This window comes from Anomaloglossus baeobatrachus, chromosome 3, assembly GCF_048569485.1.
Source record: "Anomaloglossus baeobatrachus isolate aAnoBae1 chromosome 3, aAnoBae1.hap1, whole genome shotgun sequence".
Lineage (NCBI taxonomy): Eukaryota > Metazoa > Chordata > Amphibia > Anura > Aromobatidae > Anomaloglossus > Anomaloglossus baeobatrachus.
This window is the reverse complement of record NC_134355.1, coordinates 207,047,141-207,062,930: the sequence shown is the minus strand read 5'-3', so window position 1 is coordinate 207,062,930 and position 15,790 is coordinate 207,047,141.

Below are 15,790 nucleotides of genomic sequence, written 5' to 3'. Positions count from 1 at the left end.
ACCCGCACATGTGCAATGGCTCCAAGATTGGACTTAGTCTCCGGCGCTCGCACATGTGCAGTAGCAAGAAATCTGGACTTAGTCTCCAGCGCTCGCACATGTGCAGTAGCAAGAAATCTGGACTTAGTCTCCAGCGCTCGCACATGTGCAGTAGCAAGAAATCTGGACATAGTCTCCAGTGCTCGCAGCAACCGTAACAGTACCTCCCCCTCAAGGGCCCCCCTCCCGGCGACGCAGGTAATCGGCAACTAAGTCGGGAGCATGGACAGCCTCCTCAGGCTCCCAAGAGCGATGTTCCGGGCCATAGCCCTCCCAATCTATCAAGAAGAACCTGCGCCCTCTAACCATCTTAGAACCTACTATGGCTCGTACCTCATAGCTAGAGCGAGAGGAATCAGAGGCAGGAGAGTGCACTTCACGAGCGTGAGGTAAAATAGCCGGCTTTAGCAGTGAGACATGGAATTTGTCATGAATCCTAAGATGGACGGGTAACTTCAATTGATAGACTACAGGATTTACCTGTCGAAGAACCTCATAAGGACCCAGGAAGCGAGGAGCAAATTTGACAGAGCTCACTCTAAGTCTCACGTGTTTTGCAGAGAGCCACACAAAGTCCCCTGGAGAAAAGACAGGAGCCGGGCGACGAAACCGATCGGACACCGTCTTCATACGGTCCTTAGCTGCTTGGATCGACTCTTGAGTCCGATCCCAAACCTCTCTGGCATTAGTTGCCCAGTCGGCCACAAGAGGAGGAGGTGCAGCAGCGGGAAACGGTACCGGTACCCTAGGGTGTTGCCCATTATTGAGTACGAACGGTGTCTGCCCAGTGGCCTCAGCCAGCGAATTGTTAAGGGCAAATTCTGCCCAGGGTAGGAGGGAGGACCAGTTATCGTGGTTCTCAGCAACAAAGTGTCGAAGGTATATAATCATAGATTGATTGGTACGTTCAACCAAACCATTAGTCTCCGGATGGTATGCCGAAGAGAGATTCAACTCAATTTGCAGAAGGCTACAAAGATCTCGCCAGAAACGGGAAGTAAATTGCGGGCCTCTATCACAAATGATACGATCTGGCATCCCGTGAAGCCTAAAGACATGCTTGAGGAATAGTTTGGCTAGTACCCTGGAAGATGGGATTCTCGATAACGGTACGAGATGAACCATCCGGGAGAAATGGTCCGTAATGACCCACACAAATCTATGTCCCTGTGAACATGGAAGATCACCCACAAAGTCCATGCCTACCACCTCCCATGGTCTATCTGGCACTGGTAAAGGATGCAAGAGCCCAGCCGGTCTCTGCCGTAATGGACGGTTGCGAGCACACGAGTAGCAGGAACCGACATATCTCTTGACGTGGCTGGCTAAGTGTGGCCACCAATACCACCTCTCCAGTAACTCTCGTGTCCGCCTAATACCAAAATGCCCACCCACCTTTGAGGTGTGGGCCCATGACAGTATATCATTCTGTCGATCAGGCGGAACAAAGGTCTTGCCCGGTGGGATTTGGTCTAACGTCACAGGGGAGAGCGTATGAAAAACCCTGGAGGGAAGGATAAGACGAGGTTCGTCAATCTCTTCCTGGGTAGAAAGCATAGAGCGAGACAGGGCATCTGCCTTGTTATTCTTACTCCCAGACAGATAGTTGATGGAGAAGTGAAAGCGGGAGAAAAACAAGGACCAGCGGGCTTGGCGAGGATTCAGACGCTGAGCGGTTTGTAAGTACGTCAGATTCTTATGGTCTGTATAGACCTGGAAAGGATGTTTCGCTCCTTCCAGCAAGTGACGCCACTCCTCCAAGGCTAATCTCAAGGCGAGCAGTTCCCTATCCCCAATGGTATAGTTTCTCTCTGCTGGTGAAAAGGTTTTAGCAAAGAAGAAACACGGCCTTTTTCTACCTGCACCGTTCTTTTGATACAAGACCGCACCAGCACCCACTGAAGAGGCATCAACCTCTAAGAGGAAGGGCTTACTCTCATCGGGTCTTTGAAGAACGGGAGCAGTTGAAAAGTGTCTTTTTACTGCCTCAAAAGCCTGAGATGTCTCAGTAGACCAGGCTTTGGGATTAGCACCTTTCTTAGTCAAGGCCACCAAAGGGGCCACCAAAGTAGAAAAATGGGGTATGAACTGCCTGTAATAATTTATGAATCCTAAGAAGCGTTGCACCGCCTTCAAGGAATGAGGTTCGGACCATTGCAGGACAGCAGAGAGCTTCGCAGGATCCATAGCCAGACCCTCTTGTGAGATAATGTAACCCAAAAAAGGCAATGAGGATTGCTCGAATACACATTTCTCGAGTTTAGCAAACAATGAGTGCTCCCTTAAACGGGAAAGGACACGAACGACATCCTGACGATGAGTCTCCAGATCAGGAGAAAAAATCAGGATGTCGTCCAGATACACCACTACTGAGGATAACAGTAAATCCCTGAACACATCGTTTACGAAGTCCTGAAATACTGCGGGTGCATTACATAACCCAAAAGGCATGACGAGGTATTCATAGTGACCGTCTCGGGTGTTAAAAGCGGTCTTCCATTCGTCACCCTTTCGAATTCGTACCAAGTTATACGCACCCCGCAGATCCAACTTCGTAAAAACTTGAGCTCCTCTCAGTCTGTCAAAGAGCTCCGAAATTAAAGGTAATGGGTATTTGTTCTTTATTGTGATTGCGTTGAGACCCCGGTAATCTATGCAGGGACGCAAATCACCCTCTTTCTTCCGAACAAAGAAAAACCCAGCTCCCGCGGGAGAGACAGACTTACGAATGAACCCCTTCTCTAAACTCTCTCTTATATAGGTCGACATGGCCTCCGACTCAGGTATCGACAGGGGGTAAACCCTGCCTTTAGGTGGAACCGAACCTGGGATAAGGTCTATGGCACAGTCATACGGCCTATGGGGTGGAAGAACCTCAGCACCCTGTTTGGAGAACACGTCAGCGAAATCCAAATAGGGTGTAGGTATGGGAGAGAGATCAGTTGATGCAACCGCAACGACCTTAGGTGGTAAGGGAAGACATCGGGACTGACATTTCGAACCCCAACTAATAATGCTGTCAGACTCCCAGTCAATGTGAGGAGCATGAGTCCGAAGCCATGGAAGACCCAGAAGGACGTCGTCTATACCCTCAGGCAAAACAAGAAAAGAAATCTCCTCTATGTGACCCTGAGACAGGGAAAGGCGCAAGGGAACTGTCCTCAATGTAATGGAGTCAGACAACATAGTTCCATTAACAACACGGACAGGAATAGGCGCCTCTAACATGATAGAGGGAATATTGTGTCCCTTTACAAATCCTGAGGACACAAAAATCCCGTCAGCTCCGGAATCCACAAAAGCCATAATAGGCCATGTATTCTCAGATAACGAGAGCTGACCTGGGATACAACACTTAGAGGGTGCAGAAGACGTCTCTAGTAACCCCCCTCTAATGGTTACTAGGCCAGGGAGTTTCCCTGATGACTAGGACACTTGTTGGCATAGTGCCCAGCCTGACGACATACGTAACATATAGGAGGACCAGACTTGCGTAGTCTGGAGAACGTATGACCTAACTCCATAGGAGTGGGAGATGTTTCAGATGCTGAGGAAGATGGTAGTGGACCCTCAACAACTGGAATAGCCCAATGCTTAGGGCGTGAGGAAGAGACCTCGAGTCTACGTTCCTTATGGCGTACATCGATTCTCGTTGCTACTGTGATCAAGTCCTCCAGAGAAGCAGGGACCTCACGAGTAGCAAGAGCATCCTTGACATAGCCTGCCAACCCTCTCCAGAAGATAGGAATCAACACCTTCTCTGGCCAATCTAGTTCTGCCACCAGAGTTCTAAAAGCAATGGCATAAGAACTAGTGGATAACGAACCCTGAGATAGATCTAACAGTCTCAGGGCCGCATCATGGGTAACCTGCGAACCCATGAATACCGCCTTAAGAGCATCAAGAAAGTCTTGATGTCTCAGAGTAACCACATCAGAGCGCTCCCATAGGGGAGTCGCCCATTCTAAGGCTTTGTCCTGAAGTAAGGAGATGATAAAGCCTACTCTGGACCTCTCCGTAGAGAAGCGAGAAGAGTTGACCTCTAGGTGTATCTGACACTGACTAATGAAACCACGACATGATCTGGCATCGCCAGAATATCTGTTTGGCAGAGCAAGTCGAGGATCATGTGCAGATGTCACCATGGTCTGAGGTTTATCCTCTATACTCTTGAGCCGTGACTCAAGTACTTGTATGTAACGGTGTAACTGCTGATATTCTGCCATAACTGCCAGACCCTTGGCTGAGTCCTAATGTTACGGGCGGCTGTCTGATAATAACCGAAAGGAGTATCAGACAGTCAGGGTCCACTGTGCAAAGACTTTGTTGCAGACTATGGCAGAGTGCAATACCTCTGTTAACTCACAGAAGGATATAATAAGTAAGTAAAGCAATTCCTCCCTTACTTGGAGGGTGTGTGTAATGATCTCTGTTAATAATCACAGAGACAAAGGCAATGTGTGCGAAATGGCACCTACCTAGGTCCGCTCTTCTAGTGGTGCAAAAGAGACGAACAGCAGCGTAAGCCGCACAAAGCTCCTACCTGCGTTCGCTCCACTAGTGTGCGAGGACACGAACCACTAAATATGGCACCTGCCTAGGTCCGCTCTTCTAGTGGTGCAAAAGAGACGAACAGCAGCGTAAGCCGCACAAAGCTCCTACCTCTGTTCGCTCCCCTAGTGTGCGAGGATACGAACAACTGCCAGACGCAGTATAAGGAACGTTACCCTAGCGGCAACGTCCACCTACGAGTAGAATCACAAGGCCCAGCCAGACCATGTGCCTCAGGCACCTGCCTATGTCCGCTCCCCTAAGAGGTAAGGATACGGACAGCAGCCAAAGCTGTAAGGTATAAGAACGCTACCCTGCCGGTAGCGCTCACCTAACATAGACAGAGGAATGCCTAGAGGAACGCGCACAGAGCGTCTACTCATATGCATGAACCAAGAGGACTGAGCACCATGCGGCGTGTGTCAGGGTCTTATATAGACTCTGTGCCCCATCCAAGATGGAGGACACCAGAGCCAATCCGCTGCCAGAACGACAGGAGTGACGTCATGCTGGCCTATCACCGAGCAAGACGTCACAAGCACATGACCAGCGACCAATCGGCATAGAAGGTGTCAGAGACATGTGACCTCGTGTCAGCGATGATGTCACCCGCACATGTGCAATGGCTCCAAGATTGGATTTAGTCTCCGGCGCTCGCACATGTGCAGTAGCAAGAAATCTGGACTTAGTCTCCAGCGCTCGCACATGTGCAGTAGCAAGAAATCTGGACTTAGTCTCCAGCGCTCGCACATGTGCAGTAGCAAGAAATCTGGACATAGTCTCCAGTGCTCGCAGCAACCGTAACACTACCCTTAAGCTTATCCTGCCATTGTTTGTGCCGTGCTAAAGACACTACATCACCTGTTTTCACAGGGACACCACTGAGTACATTCACAACATCAGTAGCTTCACTACCCTTAAGCTTATCCTGCCATTGTTTGTGCCGTGCTAAAGACACTACATCACCTGTTTTCACAGGGACACCACTGAGTACATTCACAACATCAGTAGCTTCACTACCCATAAGCTTGTCCTGCCATTGTTCTGCCAATCCACAAGACACTACATCACCTGCTTTCACAGGGGCACTACTGAGTACATTCACAACATCAGTAGCTTCACAACCCTTGAGCTTATTCTGCCATTGTTCTGCCAATCCACAATTGACCAATTCATGTGCTATAAGATTGTAGGGAGCCTCAATCCAGGTGGGGATCTCCACAACAACCTCCTTAACATTATCCTTACATTTTCTGAACATTTTGACACTATGCAAAAAGATTGAAAAAATATCTGGAAATTTGCCAAATATATGTTTTTAATTTCCAAATTACAAAAATTTGTTAAATTACTTCTAATAGAAGTAATCCTGCCGACTACGCCAATTTATGTCTTGCTAAATTCTACTAAAAAGGGTGCTGAAAGCCCGTACTTACGAAGCGCTCACTGATATCCTAATCAGGCACGAATACTAATATTCTTTATAGCAAGATACTATTTATTTTAATAGCACATGAATATATATAGTCAATGGTACATAGGCATAAGAACTATAGTCATAGAAACTTATACAATAACAGAAATATGCATCAACATTACCGTTATGTTGTAGCAATCCTTTCACATCGGAGGGAACTCGAGTTAATGATAAGGAATCAACATGGCATCTTGGCATGGCATCACAGGAACAGTGCATACGTACACTTCAATGTCCTGGAAGGTTTTTCCCCTAACATTAAGTGAGTTCGGTGTATTTTTTTATAGGAATACTTTGTAGGTTAGGTTTAAATGGTCACCAGCATATGACAGCTGAGTCATGTTCATGTAACTTGACCACAAGCTGCTGTGGGCACCAGTAGCTTCCTGCACATTTCCTGCACATCCTGCCAGTTGACAACTGACCGACCACAGTTCGACCATAGTGTTAGTGAAATATTGCAATGAGCCGTAAATTTCATATGCAAGCTTCCTTAAACCTGTCTTTAAGCTAACCACAAGTTTCCTGTAAGTGGAACTGTAAATGTTACTTCCTTCTTATCTAAAACTGCTTCAAGACATGTATTCTTTGGTCATCATGTTGGCCTTCCAAAGGACATCTCTTTGATACTGAATTATTGATAGGTCAAATAATATCTGGGATCACTCCTATCTTTTGATTATGATTCCTATCTAATTACATTCAAACTTCAGTCATATCACATTGGTATCACACAAGTGTAAAATGAGTAATGCAAAGTATTAACCCTTTGAGAGGTATACTTATAAACAAAATAAGTCTCTGGTCCTATCTCACAGAGAAGGTATGGACCAAGACAATAATCGGGTCCTAGGGGAGTGACATATAACCCTAACGAGTACATGCACATATATCCCATTGATGTATAGGCAGAGTCATATCTATGGTCCATTATTCTGCCCTAAGGGTAAAGCAAACTACAGTTATACCAGGTACGTTACAATAAGACAGGGAACAAGAGTCCGAGGGAAATGATCACACAACCCAAACGGGTACATGCATACATATCTTATTGGTGTATAGGCAGATATATATTTACGAACTATTATTTACCAAAGAGGATAATGGAGCAAGGGGAAGCTATAGAGATACCAGATATAATACGGTGAGGAGAGTGCTTACAAAATCCGAAGATCGAAGCATTATCATGAGCACTAAACTCAATATATTCATATTGAGTTTAGTGCTCATGATAATACACAATAGTATAGAAGATTGGATCCCTATTCGGGATTATTATTAACGACTCAAAGAATGGGTATCCCAGATATATTGATCAGACCGACCTCAAAGGGAATAATATTCATGTAAAGCACTGTAGTAGAAAAATCCACAAAATTGTGGAAACCGAGCATGTATAAGGGAATCAGTACATAGGGCTTATAGGCCAAGAGCATGTGAAATAAATAATACTCGATAGACTTGTGCAAGACCTTGTTGGATATAAGCCCAATCCGACGAAGCTATAGTGGTGAACAACACCCAAGGAAAAGGTGTAGTATAGCCTCTTCCAAGGGTCTGCAGGTCCCGACATGAAAATATACAGAAAGTATAGTACCTAGTCCCATGTCCATAGTTGTATTTCCTTCATCCTCATCACATAGAGTTGTAGATCACAGTCCTTGTTTATCCTTTCTTTCTACAGCACCATGTTCAAGTTGTTATCCCTAGGATCCAGTCATGGCATATATAGTGCTCCATCGAGACCAACCGAATGACACAAAATGGAGAAGAAGCGATCTCATGTGCTTAGCCCGGTATCCTCTTTGCTTCCTGTTTCCTATTATCCTTCATCTTTATTGTCCTTCCTTCCTCTTCACTTGCTCAAATTACTCTTCTTGACAGGTGCAGGGAACTAATAGAAAGAGGAAACAGACAAGATGAAGAAGTGACGAGGTATTATGAAAACCCACAGTTTCAAATGACGTTATAGAATCCGGTATAAAGTAACTCCTCGTTCAGGCCATGTGGAGCCAAGCTCTTAAGGGTGTATATCCATCGGGACTCCTTCTGTAAGAGTTCCTTGGTACAGTTCCCACCTCTGATGTTCTGTTTTAGGGAGTCAACAATGAGCACCTTAATTGTATTATATCGCCCCCCATGATGGGTGAGAAAGTGAGCAGCCACTGAGGTGAGCACTTTGCCCTTCTTTAGGTCTGTACTGGCCGTGTTAATGCTTGAAAAGTGCTGTTGAACCCTCCTCCTTACCTCTTGTGTGGTTTCGCCCACATACACTTTAGGGCAGCTGCAGATGAGGACATAGACTGCATTCCTGGTCCGACAGTTGTAGTAGGCCCCAGAAGTGATTCGCCTAGGAGGAATCGGTAAGGAGATATGGTCACCAGTCACCATGTAAGGACACACTGTGCATGCTCCACAGGGAAAAGTTACTCTCAATTTGACACCTGCGCCCAATCTCTGTTTTGGTCTAGTGAAGTGGCTGCTGGAGAGAATACCCTGTAAATTCTGGGCCTTCCTTGCTACAAGTCTGGGTTTTTCCCCTAGAAAGGGGATCAGCTTTTTGTCACTCCGCAAGATGTCCCAGTTGTTGTAGAGCAGACCATAGAGATCTTGCCACTAATTGTTAAAGGGCGTGATAATACTCACTATCGCCTGTTTTTTCCGTATTTTCAGTTGGAGTAAAGTTTGCCGTTCCATAGTCTTGCAGGTTTGTAGAGCTCCAGAGACCACTCTCCTCGGGTATCCCCTTTTGCAGAATCTGTTGGTCAAATCAAGGGCATGTGACTCAAAATCGATGCTTTCACTACAATTCCTTTTCACCCTCATAAACTGTCCCTTGGGAATACCATTTTTGTTATAACCAAAAAATTATATAGTGATAGGAGTCAATATGAAGAAAACCAAAAGAAGAAAAAACTCCTAAAAAGATACTTTATTCTAATCAAATATTAAAAGCTATAAGTATAAAAACAATGCTTATACATATTAAAATTTATTGGAGCAAGAAGTGCAACTACTATTGTTGCCCCTACCCTGAGAACAGCAAACAACCAGCACTGTCCCCACTAATCGGATCTACCACTCTTCTACACCCACTTAAAACGTAATTCGAGTCGTGCGAATGGTACCTTCTACCTTAGTGATCTGGAGATCGAGAAACTCAACTGTCTCGGAGGCAATGCTAGAAGTTAACCTGATATTAAGGATGTTATCATTCAGGGTGGCGATAAAGGATTCGCATTGCTCCAGAGTACCCGACCAAAAAAACAGAATGGCAACGATATACCTAAATCAACGGACCACATTGGTTTTGTAGTGTTCCAGGGTATAGACATGTGTCTCCTCCCACCACCCTAAGAAGATGTTAGCATAGGGTGGCGCACAGCAGGCCCCCATAGCGGTCCCGGACGTCTGGCGGTAGTACACCCTATCAAACAGGAAGTAATTACTATCCAGCACTAGATAGAGTAAATCTAGAATGAAGGAGTCGTGCCTCCTATTCCCAGTTGTTCTATTATCCAGAAAAAAAGATACTGCCCTTGATCCCAACTCATGGTTAATTGAGGTGTATAGGGATTCTACATCAAGTGTAACCAAAAGGACCTCGGGTGGAACCTCCAGTTGTGCCAGTTGGTCAATTAGGTGGGTAGAGTCCCTCACATAAGATGGGGAAGATTGTGCCAGGGGTTGAAGATAAAAATCCAAATAGATGCAGGGCCTCTCAAATAAGCCCCCGATCCCTGATACTATTGGCCTGCCCGGAGGTTACGGACGGCCCTTATGGATTTTGGGTAGCATATAGAATGTTGGTGTCACTGGGTCTTTTGTTGTTAAGAAATTTTTCTCCTTCAAGGTGATAGTACCTTGATCATGCGCTGCAGACAGGAATCTGTCCAGATTCTTTTTGAAAGTACTCGTTGGGTCTGACGGTAGTACTGTGTAGCATTCCCTGTTGGACAGCTGTCTCTTCGCCTCCCTAACATACATTTCTGTTGGCCATAACACCACATCCCCCCTTTATCCGCTTCTTTTATTAGGAACTCCTTGTTGCTTTTCAATTTAGATAGAGTCCGTCTCTCCCCTATGGTTAAATTGTTGGCTCTATTATTGTCCGGTTTGAGTTTCTCGATATCTTTACACATTTTGTTGAAAAAAATTCCAACAGCCGGACAGAGGCCGAGGGGGGGTGTGGCTTGGGACAGAAGTCATCCTGTAAAGGGAATCTTCTTACCAATTTGTCGCTCGTTCTCCTTCAGGAGGTCCAAGAAATCGTTGAACACCTGGCGGTCCTCGGGAGGCAATGTATCAATGAGCTCAGGTCGGCTATAAAGATATTTAAATGTAAGTTGTCTGCAGAAGAGGTAAATATCCTTGGTTACAGTGAACTTATCCATTCTACTCATGGGTGCAAAAGATAGTCCCCTAGTGAGTAGATTGGTTTCTACTTCAGACAATTGGTATTCAGAAAGATTCATTATTTGTAAGTCATTCATATTACATGTTACCAATTCTGCCTCGGGCTCCTTGTTTGCCTCTGCGGGGGTTGGGCTCTCCTGCTCTTTCTCTTGGTGTTTTGGTTTCCGACGGCCCCTCCTGGTGCGCTTTCTGGATCGCTTGTATCCGTGGATAAAAAAATCGCTAGAGGAGGGTTCAGAGGCCGCCGGAAAACTATCGGGTTCTCGATTAACTGGTCTACGTCTATTACCTTTATGCGACCACTTATAGGCCCTATTCTCAGCGTAATCGCTTCTGTCTCGTTGGAACTTACTCTTTTTGCCCTTAATGATATCCTTCTCGTAATTATCAAGGATACTTTTCAATTTGTTCTGGAACAGGACTACCACTGTTTGTGCGTCTTGCTGTTTTAGTATATGCTCTTTGTTGTTAATCTCTTCTTTCAGTTGGGTAAGCAAGGAGCGGTCATGCTCAATTAACATATCCAAAAGTATAACTGAGCATGTTTGTAGTCCCTGCTCCCATGTAATTCTAAATTGCGTATCAGTCTCCCAAGCAGGGAATATTTGTACTCTCAGACCTCTTGGTGTAATTTTAAGTTTTTTGTACTCCCCTAGGGTTCTAATATTCCACTATACTTTTACTACTCTTTTGTGCAAATTAATCAAGTTTTGCATAAGTTGTTGATTCTCATCCTGCGGACTGCCTATTCCGCCAATAGCTCCAGAATTAAGGGGGGGCACCAAAAATGTCTGAGGATTGACAGGACCAAGCTGCTTCTCTAGCTGCTAGATCCATATGGTTTACTGTATCACAATGTAAAATCCAATACACTTATCAACACAATAGATTTAACCAATAATGGAAAGGGTGTGCCTCCTTCCAGAAACGGTGCCAAATTGCACCCAAAGAAGGATTAACACAGAGGGAGGAAGGGCACCACCCGTGGGATCTCCAGGTATATAGAAAACTATGACAATTAAGGAAGAAAAGAGGTATACCAAATACGGGATCACCACAAAATCAAGATTTATAAGGAAAATACTTTATTGTACAAAAACCACAAGTCTCCAAACCGGGAGCGTAGTACACACGGAAGATGGTTAAAAACACTTAAAAAGCCTATGGCATGATACACCTATCACGTTGGGAAACAATAAAGAAGGATTTTTGTGTACTCACCGTAAAATCTCTTTCTCTGAGTCTTCATTGGGGGACACAGGACCATGGTTTATGCTGCTGTCACTAGGGGGCTGACACTAAGTAGACAAAAAAAGTTAGCTCCTCCCCAGCAGTATACACCCCGAGCCGGAGGTGGGCTTAATTCAGTTTAATGCACAAGCAGTAGGAGGAGAACCAAAACAACCATAGATAAGTCAAAGTAAAAATTATAACCAAGTCGCCGTGCGACAAGTGGCCTGGGAATATGGACCACTGAGGCAATAGGCAGGCAATATGTAACACAAGACAAGCAGGGTGGGTGCTGTGTCCCCCAATGAAGACTCAGAGAAAGAGATTTTACGGTGAGTACACAAAAATCCTTCTTTCTCTATCGTTTCATTGGGGGACACAGGACCATGGGACGTCCAAAAGCAGTCCCTGGGTGGGAAGAGAACAAGCACCGGAGATAGGTAGGAAACAGCTTCCCCCTGTCGGGCTTGACCCAGACCTGCAAGTACCTACCTTGTTACAGGTGTGCTACTGCCGCCCGCAAAACTTACACCAAGACTGGCCTCTGCCGATACTTGGGTGTGATCCTGGGAGAACCTAGCATAGGTATGCAGACTAGACCAGGAGGCGACCTCGCGGACCTGGCCGGTCGACGTCTGAAGTCCAATCGTCCAAGATGCTCCCATTGCACGGGTAGCGTGCGCCTTCACTGCCCGAGGCGGGGATCCGTTCTTCATGTGATAAGCCTCAAATATAGCGGAATTGGATCCATGTGGCAATCTTGGCCTTGGATGCCAGCATGCCCCTCTTGGGACTGGGTAGAAGGATGAACTGACTGTCGGTGTAACCGAAAGGTACGGTCCTGAGGACTTAACAAAAAACTGAGAGCTCGTACCAGGGCCAGAGGAAATCAGGCCCCTTTCAGGCTGAGAGAAGGACTAGGACAGAATGATCGAAACCCAATCTCGTCATCTGGGTGGAACGGCGAGACAGCCCTGGGCAGAAGAGGGGTCTGGCCGGAGCACCCCCCCCTGTCCAGGTGGAGAACCAGAAAAAGGGGGAGAAAAACTACTAGAGAGGACTGCCCGCTCTGACGCCCTTCGTAAAAAACGGGATGGCAATGAGGAACCCACCTTCCAAAACAGGTGAGAACAGGAGGAAACTCGGAAAGGTACAAACAGGATAACTTGAAGCGAACCCATCACCAGATAAGGGTCCCACGTCTCTAGTGGACGACGATACAGCCGAGCCAGAAGGGTGACTCCCTGGGTGAAGGTCCTGATCGGCGGACGAGAAGCGAGAGGCTTCTGAAACCGAATTGATAGAGCCGACACCTGTTCCTTAAAGGGACGCGCGAGAGACCCGCATCCAGACCTGACTGCAAAAATGCCAGCAATGATGGAAGGGAGAAGGAGCAAAGAGAAGAGAGGATGTGCTCCTCCCACCACCGGAGGAACTCTCCATGTGTGTTAATAGATTCTCGATGAAACTGGCTTCCCGGCCTTAATCATTGTCTGTATTGCTCTTGTCGAAAAACCTGTCTGAGCTAGTACCCGGGTACCACTAGTAAGGCCGTAAAATTAGGACCTTTGAGTTTTGGTGAAAGAGAGGACCCCGACACGGAAGATCTGTACGGTCTGGACGGTGCCACGGGGCAACTGCGAGGAGCTGAGTGAGTTCTGCGAACTATGCTCGGCTGGGCCACTCTGGCGCCACATTCTGCCTTGATTTTCTGGAGAACCCTTAAAATCCTGGGAAGCAGAGGGAAGATGCACGAGAGCCTGAACTGACTTCACGACAGGGCGAGGGCGTCGACACCTAGGCCAGGTAGAGGGGGCACCACTCGATGAACCGTGGACTTGATAGTTGAATCGGGAGGCTATTAGGTCCCCGACCGGAGTCTTCCTTCGCCGAAGATCTGGCTGGGGACTTCTCTGTTGAGGAACCATCTGCCTAACGCAAGGCCTTCCCTGCCGAGAAAAGAGGCCATCCAATTGTCCACGCTAGGGATGTGCACTGCCGAGATTAGAGAGTGAATAGGCCCGGCCCAGTGCAAGATCTTCTTGACTTCACCCATTGCCATGATACTCGTTGCGCCTTCCTGATGGATGATGCACGCCACCACTGTGGCATAGACCGACTGGAACCTAACTGGGCAACCCAGTACACGGTGCTGAAAGCGTAGCCGGGCTAGCCGGATGGCTCTGATTTCCGGAATGTTGATAGTGAGACAACACTCCAGAGGAGTCCAACGGCTTTGTGCTGAGGGATGGTGGAAAGGCACACCCCAGTCTTGGAGATCGGTGACGGTGGACACTATCCTCCAGAGGAGAAGAAGAAGAAGAGAAGGGACCCTCCCAAGGGGGTTTGCGAAGACTGGTCCACATAGGAAGGGAATGGCGGTTCACCAGTGATAGACGGAGCCAGCGGTCCATAGCAAGGAGAGATTTGACCCCCTTTTTCATCAGGACACGCTGGAAGGGCCGAAGGTGAAACTGGGTACAGTGTACCGCCTCTATCCCCGTCGTCAACTGACCGGGGACTTGCATACCAAAACCGATGGAAACCGGGTGCGGATGGCAGAGAGTACGGAGGCCTCGGTGCAGGGAAGAGAACCACTCTTGAGTGCGGAGTACCTGACCTTGGGCGGTAATTGAATACCGTGCCTAAAGGGATGATCCGCCGAGACGGGGACTGAGAAGACCTTTTCCGATAGATCAGCTACTCTAGTAGCGAAAAGGTGACGATGGCTATCTAAACACCCAGACGACAGTCCTCGAGGGAAGAACTCTTGACCACCAGGTCGTCCCAGGGCGGAGTGACTATAACAGCTCTGGAGTGTAGGATGGGCATGGCAGCCGCCCTGATCTCTGTAAGGACCTTTAAGAATGGAAGTGGTCCATTGCCTCTCAAGGTGGAGGAACTATTGGTGGGATAGAGGCGCCCTGAAAGGTTGAGGCGCGAAGAGACTGGAACTGAGCGGTGGAGCGACGCACCTGGATGCGTCTGGGCCGATGCTGGGGAGGGGATGAATCTCTTCCCTCACGTAGCCTAGGGGATCAACAGGACTAGCCTATCCCCGAAAGGACGTTCCCCAAAGAGCGGAAGGGAAGCCAGCGGCTCCCTAGAGGTCGCCTCCGCATTCCAGATCTTGAGTCAGAGGGCTCCACGGATGGTCACACTGCTGCTAGAGGCTTAGGCTGTGCTGCTGGCAGACGCCAGGGCTGTGTTGAGAAGGTACTCACCGAAGATGTCAACCAGTTCTGAATCAACAGAGATCGAACGTAGTCCGCTGCGTAGGGTATTCGTGGAGTCCCTGAGAGACGTCACGTTAGGGATGAGAAGCCAGGCGGAACACTGGCGGGTCGATCACAGGGTAGCATGCCCATTCTCTCCGGAGCCCTTTGGAGAAGGGGTAATGACAGTAACAAGACTTACCGCTGGTAAACGACGTGCCTGGTTGTTGGCTGTGATCACGCAGTAACTCGGCGAACTTATGGATGTCCACTGAATACTTCATGGGTCCGCCAGAAACGTCATAAAGGAGACCTGTGTGTTCAGAGAGGAGAAGAGGACTGTCCGTACCTTTATGGTCTGACTCACCGTTTCGACCAGGCTATTCGTCATGCTCCGAACATCGGGCGCCTGCTCGGAATCCAGCAGAGGTGGTACGCCTGGGCCGTCACCAGAGAGGTCGGAATGCTTCTGGTGGAGCGGTAGTTTGGACCTGGGAATGCAGGCGCCGAAGACGAGACCTGACGGGTCCGCTTCGAGCAGTGGATAAGGTCCCTGGTACGGGACTCACCTCCCCCTGTGTGTGCACGGAGAGAACAGGGCTGTCCGTATCTTTATGGCTTGACTCACCATTTCTACCCAGCTATTCGTCATGCGCCGAACATCAGGCGCCTGCTCGGAATCCAGCAGAGGCGGTACGCCTGGGCCATCACCCGAGAGGTCGAAAGGCTTCCGGAGAGGCGGCAGTCTGGACCTGGGGATGAAAGTGAAATATGGGGGGCTGCCGAAGACGAGACCTGGCGGGCCCGCTTCGAGTAGTAGATAAGGTCCCTGGTACGGGACTCACTTCCCCGAGGAGATTAC